A 10,065-nucleotide genomic window follows, 5' to 3' on the forward strand; every position below is an offset into this window, starting at 1 on the left:
TGTATTTCTCTGCACACATGGTTATGTGATAATGGATGAAGCATAGCTCGCCATTACTGCAGAACAAACCCTGTGGCTGATGCAAGATCTTTATCATCCCGCCGGCCTTATTTTTATTTGATATATTATCCCGCATGTTACACACAAGGCTATTTGACATCAGTCATCTTTGCCTACAATCAGACACTTTCCAAGAATTCAACGAGCCACGAAGTAAAAATATGTGATATTTGAACAGTTGGTTATTTAGGGATTTTTAACCTCACCTGATCTTCCGAAGGAATCGGTCTGGGTAAAATAAACCAATGGATGAAAACAAGTAAATATGGATATTAATGTTGTTTAGGTAAGCAATACTCTGCTAACGCCCTTCAGCCGTGATTTATTTCCGATACAGCACTAGCCTCGAGTATTGCTTTTATAAAACGGTTACCACACTATACAAATATTAAAGTCCAAAAAAAATGTATCAATGCAACATTTATGAAGTAAAATCACTAAGAGACTTCTTCCGCTGGAAAAAATTGTCCCTGAACGTAAACAGCAACAGAAGTTACACACATTATTTCGCCATTAGATGGCGGCAGAGACTGTCTTTATGAGTGAGTCAGTCAGTAGAGAAGACTTTTGTATTGAAAGAAATTAAACTTGTTGTGAACACAGAAAAAGTAAGACGCAACCGAGACTAGCGTGTCGGGCACAGAAAACCCGTTAAAAAAACAAGACATTTAAACAGATTTTTTACTACGAATATAGGACTGACCTGAAGGAAAACGCCATGTCTACTGTAAATGCAGGAACACTCGCTTACTCGATCTCTGACAATACTCTACTCAATAAGCTTCAATGAACAATATCAATGAGAACATAGGTTTACATTGCTAACAGCGGTTGCTAGGGGTGTTGTATAGTGATACATAGAACCGTTGGGTGAAGCGGTCATAGCCGTGTTTTATTGTGAATAGGACCAATCAGAATCAAGAACTGGAACGAACCGCTTAGTAAATAACGAAAAGTCTGAATCCAACGGGAACCGGATGAGTCGGGGTCCTCGAAGGAATATGTAGAGGCTTGAGCCCAACACCCTAACCCAACAGGGACCAAGACCTCCTATATAGAAAGGACTTCCAAGTTGTATAAGCTTACAAATGTGGACGGCGAAGACCAGCCGGCCGCCGCACAAAATGTCATCAATTGGTACACCACTGGACCATGCCCATGAAGAGGCCATGCCCGTTGTGGAATGAGCCCTGACGCCTCTGGAGTCGTTGGGCCCAAACTCAAGGCAGGAAGCGTTCATGGAGAGCGCTTGTAAATCGCCTACTCGCTTGACCGATGCTAGGGCTAGCAGGAGTGCGGTCTTGAGCGAAAGTGGCTTTAAGTCAGCCGACTGAAGTGGCTCGAAAGGGGGTCCCTTAAGAGCCTCGAGGACCGTAGATAGGTCCCAGGCGGGGATAGAAGGAGGTCGAGGTGGCTTAAGCCTGAGCCCTTTGAAGAAGCGTACAATCAGGTCGCTTTTCCCTAAAGATTGGCCGGCCACAGGAGCATGGAGGGGGTCCGGCCCGCGTCCAGCAGCTCGTGGAGAAAGGAAAGTACCAGTGGTACTTCACACGAATATGGGTCTAGGTTCTGTGTCTGTGTCTAGTCTGGGTCCGCCAGAGAGGGGCTATTAAGGGACTGCACACTCTCCCTGATCCGCTCGATGACCTGAGAGAGCATTGAGACCAGCGCATCCCTGTTCTTCGAAAAGAATATTGGGCAGTGAGAGTTGTCTTCTGAGGCGAAGAGCTCGACCTCGGCCCTCCCGAAGATCCTCCAGATCAAAAGAACCGTCTGAGGGTGGAGAGACCTTTCCTCACGGGGAACGTTGTCTCAAGATAGCATATCTGCACCCTGGTCGCTGCGCTTCCGCTGCTGGGCTGTACAACGGCGAGAGAGGCTTCTTGTCCGGAGAAGTCAGTGAAGAGATGCGTCGTTGGCTGAAGGAGATTAAGGGCCGTATCTTGCACCCAGCATAATGGACTCTGTACACTGTTACGACCCTTGGCTCAAGGGACGCAACAAAAACAAGGGACACACGAAAACCCAAATTATAGGCTCAAAAGTAATGTTTATTTACTTACAAAATAAGACAACACTAAATAATAAAAGGAAAACAATTGAAGAAGATAACAATGTTCCTGAAGTCGTCAGCAAGATCAGTGTGTAGAGCATGATGCATGGTTGAAATGTAATGGAATGTTGAAGTAGAAATGTACATGTAAATGCAAATGAAAGAAAGATAACACAACCAAAATCCAAACGCCAAAAACCAAAGACTGACTCTCCGCTCAGTTGGTGATCTCTTAAGCAGCTTCTAAGGCACAACCACAGGTGTTTCCAGTTGACTGTCAATTGAGGCAATTAGTGGGTCAGGTACCAGCAGCAATTCCCAGAAGCAACAGCAGAGGTCGTCACACCCCTCCCCATAAGACAGGGCTCCCACAAGGATCCCTGTAACAAAACATAACAAAATTCAGTCACGGGTGCACTTAAGTTCAGGACCAGAGACCGCTCCCAAAGACACCCAAACGAGCACAACTTCAAATCCGATAGATTAAGCTGCATCTGGGGCGCGTGACAGCGCATCAGCTACCACATTTTCGGATCCTCGAATATGTCGAATATCTAGACAGAAGGATTGCAAGAACAAGGACCACCGAACCAACCTCTGATTTGGACACTGCAAAGAGTTCAAAAAGGTTAATGGATTATGATCCGTGTATATCACAATAGGTGCACTCGAAGTAATGTAAACCGCAAAATGCTGCAATGCCCAAATAAGGGCTAATGCTTCCTTCTCAACAACAGAATAGTTACGTTGGTATGAGTTAAACTTTCTTGAAAAGAAACTAACTGGGTGGTATACTTCGTCCACATCAAATTGCTGCAAGACAGCTCCAGCTCCTACATTACTGGCATCAACGTGCAACGTGAAAGGTTTGTCAAAACACGGAGCCATAAGCACGGGCGATGAACAAAGCAAAGATTTCACATTCTCAAAAGCCAACTCACAACTGTACGACCAGATAAACGTCGCCTTTCCCTTTAACAAGTCAGTAAGCGGTGCCACCACAGTAGAGAAATTTCGACAAAAAGACCGATAGTATCCGACCAACCCTAAAAACCTCATTAGCTCTTTCTTTGTCGTTGGGGAAAGATAGTTCTGAACGGCTTGCACTTTAGCCTGCATCGGACGCACTTCACCGTTCCCCACCACTTTCCCAAGGTACGTTATTGTCGCCTTTGCAAACTCGCATTTTGCCAAGTTCACTGTAAGTCGAGCATCGGACAAACGTCTCAACACCGCACGCAAACGTTTTAAATGAGACTCCCAACTGTCACTAAAAATTACCAAGTCGTCCAAATAAACGGCACAACCCTCAAGACCACAAATTACTCTGTTCATGAGGCGTTGAAAAGTAGCCGGAGCATTTCGCAGGCCAAAACTCATGACCTGATAAGAATGCAACCCTGACGAAGTGACAAAAGATGAAATTTCTTGCGCTCTCTTAGTTAAAGGCACTTGCCAATAGCCCTTCAGCAAGTCAAACTTGCTGACGAACTTGGCTGACCCAACCTGGTCCACACAGTCTTCGACACGGGGCAAAGGAAAACAGTCTGGCTTTGTTAAAGCATTAACTTTGCGAAAATCCGTGCAAAATCTCACAGTACCATCTGACTTTCCAACTAAAATACAGGGGGAAGCCCAATCAGAAAATGAAGGCACTGCAATATTGTGGTCCTGCATATACTTAATTTCCCTCTCCATCAATTCCCGTTTCTCAGGTGAAACACGATAAAAACGCTGCTTAATAGGCTTTGAGTCCCCCACATCGATATCATGTTCAACCCAATCAGTACGCGACGGTGCATCACCAAATAACTCAGGAAAACTACATAATACACCACATAACTCCTGACATCTTACTGGAGGTAAATGGCGGAGAGTAAACTCCAAGTTATGCAATGACTCGGAATTATTCAAACGACCCCGGAAAACACAATCATCGGGCGAAATGGTCTCTTCCTCCTCACCCACCAAACTCACATTACCCCCACCGATGGAAATGGCCGAAAGTGCTGGATGCAAAGATGTCAAATTTTCTACAGGTTCGGCTTCTTTTTCATAATAGGGTTTTAATAGATTTACATGGCACCGTTTAACTGACTTTTTCCGCGATGGCATTGAAACGTCATAATTTCCATCAGTCAATTTTCGTTGTACCACAAATGGGCCATCAAATTTGGCTTCAAAAGGAGAAGATACCATAGGTCGTAAGACAAGAACTTGATCGCCTGGTACAAACACTCGACGTTCAACCGTACGATCATACAATTGTTTCATGTTTTCCTGCTGTTTTTCGAGATTTAATTTTGCTAGTTCTCTAGCCTGGATGAGTCGGTTTTTAAACCCCAAAACATATGACACCAAGTTTTTAGGAGGCTCTACAGCTTTACCAACCTGTTGAAATACAGACAACAGTCCACGAACATTATGGCCAAAGACCAAGTCGTTAGGGCTGAAACCCATACTTTCCTGCACTACTTCACGTGCAGCAAGCATCATCCATGGTAAACCCTCTTCCCAATCTCTATCCAGCTGCACACAGTACGCACGGAGAAGTGACTTTAATGACTGATGGAATCTCTCCAACGCACCCTGACTTTGTGGATGATATGCAGTAGATTGATTATGCTTAATGTGCAGCTGTTTTAACACTTGCTGGAAGAGATGCGAAGTAAGGTTTGAACCTTGATCACTTTGGATGATTTTTGGAATTCCGAAAACAGATATAAACTGGGTTAAAGCTTTCACAACAGAGCGAGACGTAATTGTACGTAGTGGATATGCCGCAGGAAAACGAGTGTTCAAACACATCACAGTAAACAAATAACAGCTACCAGACTTCGAACGGGGAAGTGGCCCTACACAATCGACAACAAGATGCTCGAACGGTTCACCAGTAGCCTGAATTGGTTTCAACGGAGCAGGTTTCAACACCTGGTTCGGCTTACTAGTTAATTGGCAAGTTTTGCATCTCTTAATATAAGCAGAGATATCTCTTTTTAAACGCGGCCAAAAAAAATATCGCAACAGGCGATCATAAGTCTTACGCACCCCCTGGTGACCTAATTGATCATGAGCAATTTCGATCATCATCTGTCGAAACTTAGTAGGAACGACTACTTGAAAAACAGGATCCCCAATGAAATCTTTGTGCGGACTCCATTTTCTCAACAACACTCCATTGTGAACGAAATATCTACGGGCAACGTTACACTCCTCTACTGGCAAAACAGCACTCCGAAAGAGTTCATCCAAAGAGGAGTCAGTTCGCTGCTCCTTTCCTAACTCCTCTGCAGAAACAGGAAAAGACAAGGCAGACAAATCAGGCATAAATAACTTCGTACAGACTTTATCAGATTGAATCTCTTTTTGATCACACACTCCATCCTTATTTTCACGTTTCATTGCACGAGTCACGACACACGCTGAATCCTGACGCAAAAAACTCGGTTCAGATTCAATTTTATTATCAGTGGTCACTATGGGAAACACTGAAGTATCAGCCCACACACGTTCACCTACCAGTCCATTTCCCAAAATAATATGGACCCCCTCAACTGGCAAAGCTGGTCGTACTCCCACTACAACCTCACCTTGGATCAAATCAGACTGAAGACTTACCCTATGAAGAGGCACAGACAGAGTATTAAGTCCTATTCCACGAATTAACACACTCTCACCAGTATGAGACTGCAAAGAAAAAGGCAAAACTGATTCCAAAATAAATGAATCCATTGCGCCAGTATCCCGCAGGATTTTCACGGGGATTTCCTCTTTCTCTCCCACCAGAGCCACCCGCCCTTCTGTAATAAAAGGAGAGTACGAAGAGAAATCAACATCAACAAGTTTTTTATTTTCAACAATTTCACTTCCTACCAACAGGACTGATGCCACAAGGGCAGAAGGCTTAGCATGTGAACCTCGTGCATCATGATTAGATTTTTTTTTAAGGACAGGACAATCTGCTTTCCAATGTCCTTTCTCATGACAGTAATTGCAAATTTTGCTTGGGTCAAATTTTCCTGTGAAAACACGGTCATCCTTAGACAAAAACTTTGCATATTGAACATCACGAGCATGCCAATCAACAAAAGTAGTTTTGTGCGTCAGTACAAAATCATCAGCCAACATAGCCGCTTCCTCTGGCGTTCTAACATTATGCTCACTGATATACACAGCTATACGGCTCGGGACTGAATTCTTAAATTGTTCCAACACCATCAAATGAACTAAATCCTCCAATGTTTTAATGTCTAATGCTTTACACCAATGATTAAAGTGTTTTCTCAGATCACGCACAAATTCCAAATTAGTTTGGAACTCGTCTTTTTTTTGAGATCGAAAGTGCTGTCTGTATGCTTCTGGTACACATTCATATGCCTTTAAAATGAGAGATTTAACTGTATCATAATCTCTACAATCATCAATCGACAACGAAGAAAACACTACTTGCGCTTTCCCAGTTAACACACACTGCAACAGTGCAACACGATTATCATCTGACCATTTCCTTAACTCTGCCATGCGTTCAAATAGAGTAAAGAAAGTATCAGGATCTTCCTCATTGAATTTAGGAACAAGTTTTAGATTAGAAGTGATCGAAAAAAACACACTCGGTTCCTGATCAGAACTAGAAAGCTTACCTTCTTTCATCAGATTGAGCTTGAGAAACTCCAAATCCAACTTTGCCTTCTCTAAGTCCATTTTACCTTGTTCAGAACGCAGTTTTAACTTCTCATGATCCATCTGTAAAAGTAGCAGCTCCTTTTGCTGTTCAAAAGACAAATTACTTTTTAATTCAGATGTAACAGGTACATATTCCTTCATCTCAGTGTCTAATAAACCTTTTTCAATCAACTCAATTTTCAAAGATATTTTAACATTTTCTTTGAGCCTTTTATCTTTAATCGCAATTTCATAATGTTCGGCAATACTTAATAATTGCTCTTTAGTACACTTGTCCAACAATTCATGCGAAGGTGCACTAACAAATTCATCAATATCAGCCATGTTAATAAATCACCAGAATAATTTAATTAGCACAGTGCAATCAAATAACGAGAGTTTTCCCTCTACCTACCTTTCCAGTACCTCTACCTAACTCACCCCTAGTCTTCATGCGGTTACCGGCGGGGGGTATTTATGCACTGTAGCCCGCTGGGTGAAAAACGCAACTGGTCAAACCAGCGACGCCCTCAACACCACGGATGTGCTCCCGAGATAATTACTACTACCCACTTTCACCGCAACACTACACAAAAATAACAAATCCGACACATCTCAAAAGAAACATGCCGCTATACCTATCAGAGAAAACTCACGTTCAAACAAAACAATATTGCACATGTACTTACCACTGGTGATTTCACACGGTGAACAAATTGACTTCGGTACAAATTAATTTTCGTATGTCCAAAAAAAAATACTTATTAAACTATACGCAGCCAAAACTTTAATCCAATTAAATAACCTAACGGACGAGCCCCCACTTTGTTACGACCCTTGGCTCAAGGGACGCAACAAAAACAAGGGACACACGAAAACCCAAATTATAGGCTCAAAAGTAATGTTTATTTACTTACAAAATAAGACAACACTAAATAATAAAAGGAAAACAATTGAAGAAGATAACAATGTTCCTGAAGTCGTCAGCAAGATCAGTGTGTAGAGCATGATGCATGGTTGAAATGTAATGGAATGTTGAAGTGGAAATGTACATGTAAATGCAAATGAAAGAAAGATAACACAACCAAAATCCAAACGCCAAAAACCAAAGACTGACTCTCCGCTCAGTTGGTGATCTCTTAAGCAGCTTCTAAGGCACAACCACAGGTGTTTCCAGTTGACTGTCAATTGAGGCAATTAGTGGGTCAGGTACCAGCAGCAATTCCCAGAAGCAACAGCAGAGGTCGTCACAACACCGACGCATGTATCATTCCTATTCTGCACCCGCGCACAGCGACTCTTCCCTCCACAGACGCACGTCGGTAAATTAGGGAATGAACTTGCGCTCGCGGGGGCGGTTCAGTGTAAAGAGGAGTGTGTTCCGGCGCAAACGTTCCCTGGAGATATTCTGCAGTTCCAGAAAACAACTCCGCCACTGACCAGGAGAAACCCAGTCTAAAGACAGCGGCGCCGCGCGTTAGTCATATGCTATTTTAAGGGCGCGTGCTTGGCCATTATGTAGCGTGTGAACAACACACACACTTTGATTCTCTCATCTAAACAGACGCAGTTTTCATTTGTGCAAATCATACATTATTACAAGGAAAAATATGAACACACGAGGGAAATCATTGTTGTGTCCGTGAAGATGTGAAGAAATAGCCATAAATCTAGATTACACATTTACCCAAATTATTATACGCCTGTTTAACCGAAGCTAATGTGTGTGTGTTTCTCCATCATCCCCAATGTCACTTCTCTGTGTTTTACGGCCCTGACGAGAACGTCGGTCTCCTCGACTGTGAACCGCTCCTGGCGTGCGCCGGCAAACCCGCCGTTATAATAGCAATCCGCCGTTATAATAGCGATCCGCCGTTATAATAGCGATCCGCCGTTATAATAGCGATCCGCCGTTATAATAGCAATCCGCCGTTATAATAGCGATCCGCCGTTATAATAGCAATCCGCCGTTATAATAGCGATCCGCCGTTATAATAGTGATCCGCCGTTATAATAGCGATCGTTATAATAATAATCCACCGTTATAATAGCAATCCGCCGTTATAATAGCGATCCGCCGTTATAATAGCAATCCGCCGTTATAATAGCGATCCGCCGTTATAATAGCGATCCGCCGTTATAATAGCGATCGTTATAATAATAATCCACCGTTATAATAGCAATCCGCCGTTATAATAGCGATCCGCCGTTATAATAGCGATCCGCCGTTATAATAGCGATCCGCCGTTATAATAGCGATCCGCCGTTATAATAGCGATCCGCCGTTATAATAGCGATCCGCCGATATAATAGCGATCCGCCGTTATAATAGCAATCCGCCGTTATAATAGCGATCCGCCGTTATAATAGCGATCCGCCGTTATAATAGCAATCCGCCGTTATAATAGCGATCCGCCGTTATAATAGCAATCCGCCGTTATAATAGCGATCCGCCGTTATAATAGCGATCCGCCGTTATAATAGCAATCCGCCGTTATAATAGCGATCCGCCGTTATAATAGCGATCCGCCGTTATAATAGCGATCCGCCGTTATAATAGCAATCCACCGTTATAATAGCGATCCGCCGATATAATAGCAATCCGCCGTTATAATAGCAATCCGCCGTTATAATAGCGATCCGCCGTTATAATAGCGATCGTTATAATAATAATCCACCGTTATAATAGCAATCCGCCGTTATAATAGCGATCCGCCGTTATAATAGCGATCCGCCGTTATAATAGAGATCCGCCGTTATAATAGCGATCCGCCGTTATAATAGCGATCCGCCGTTATAATAGCGATCCGCCGATATAATAGCGATCCGCCGTTATAATAGCAATCCGCCGTTATAATAGCGATCCGCCGTTATAATAGCGATCCGCCGTTATAATAGCAATCCGCCGTTATAATAGCGATCCGCCGTTATAATAGCAATCCGCCGTTATAATAGCGATCCGCCGTTATAATAGCGATCCGCCGTTATAATAGCAATCCGCCGTTATAATAGCGATCCGCCGTTATAATAGCGATCCGCCGTTATAATAGCGATCCGCCGTTATAATAGCAATCCACCGTTATAATAGCGATCCGCCGATATAATAGCAATCCGCCGTTATAATAGCAATCCGCCGTTATAATAGCAATCCGCCGTTATAATAGCGATCCGCCGTTATAATAGCAATCCGCCGTTATAATAGCGATCCGCCGTTATAATAGCAATCCGCCGTTATAATAGCAATCCGCCGTTATAATAGCAATCCGCCGTTATAATAGCGATCCGCCGTT

The sequence above is a fragment of the Phoxinus phoxinus genome, assembly GCF_949152265.1.
Source record: "Phoxinus phoxinus genome assembly, chromosome: 8".
Classification (NCBI taxonomy): Eukaryota; Metazoa; Chordata; class Actinopteri; order Cypriniformes; family Leuciscidae; genus Phoxinus; species Phoxinus phoxinus.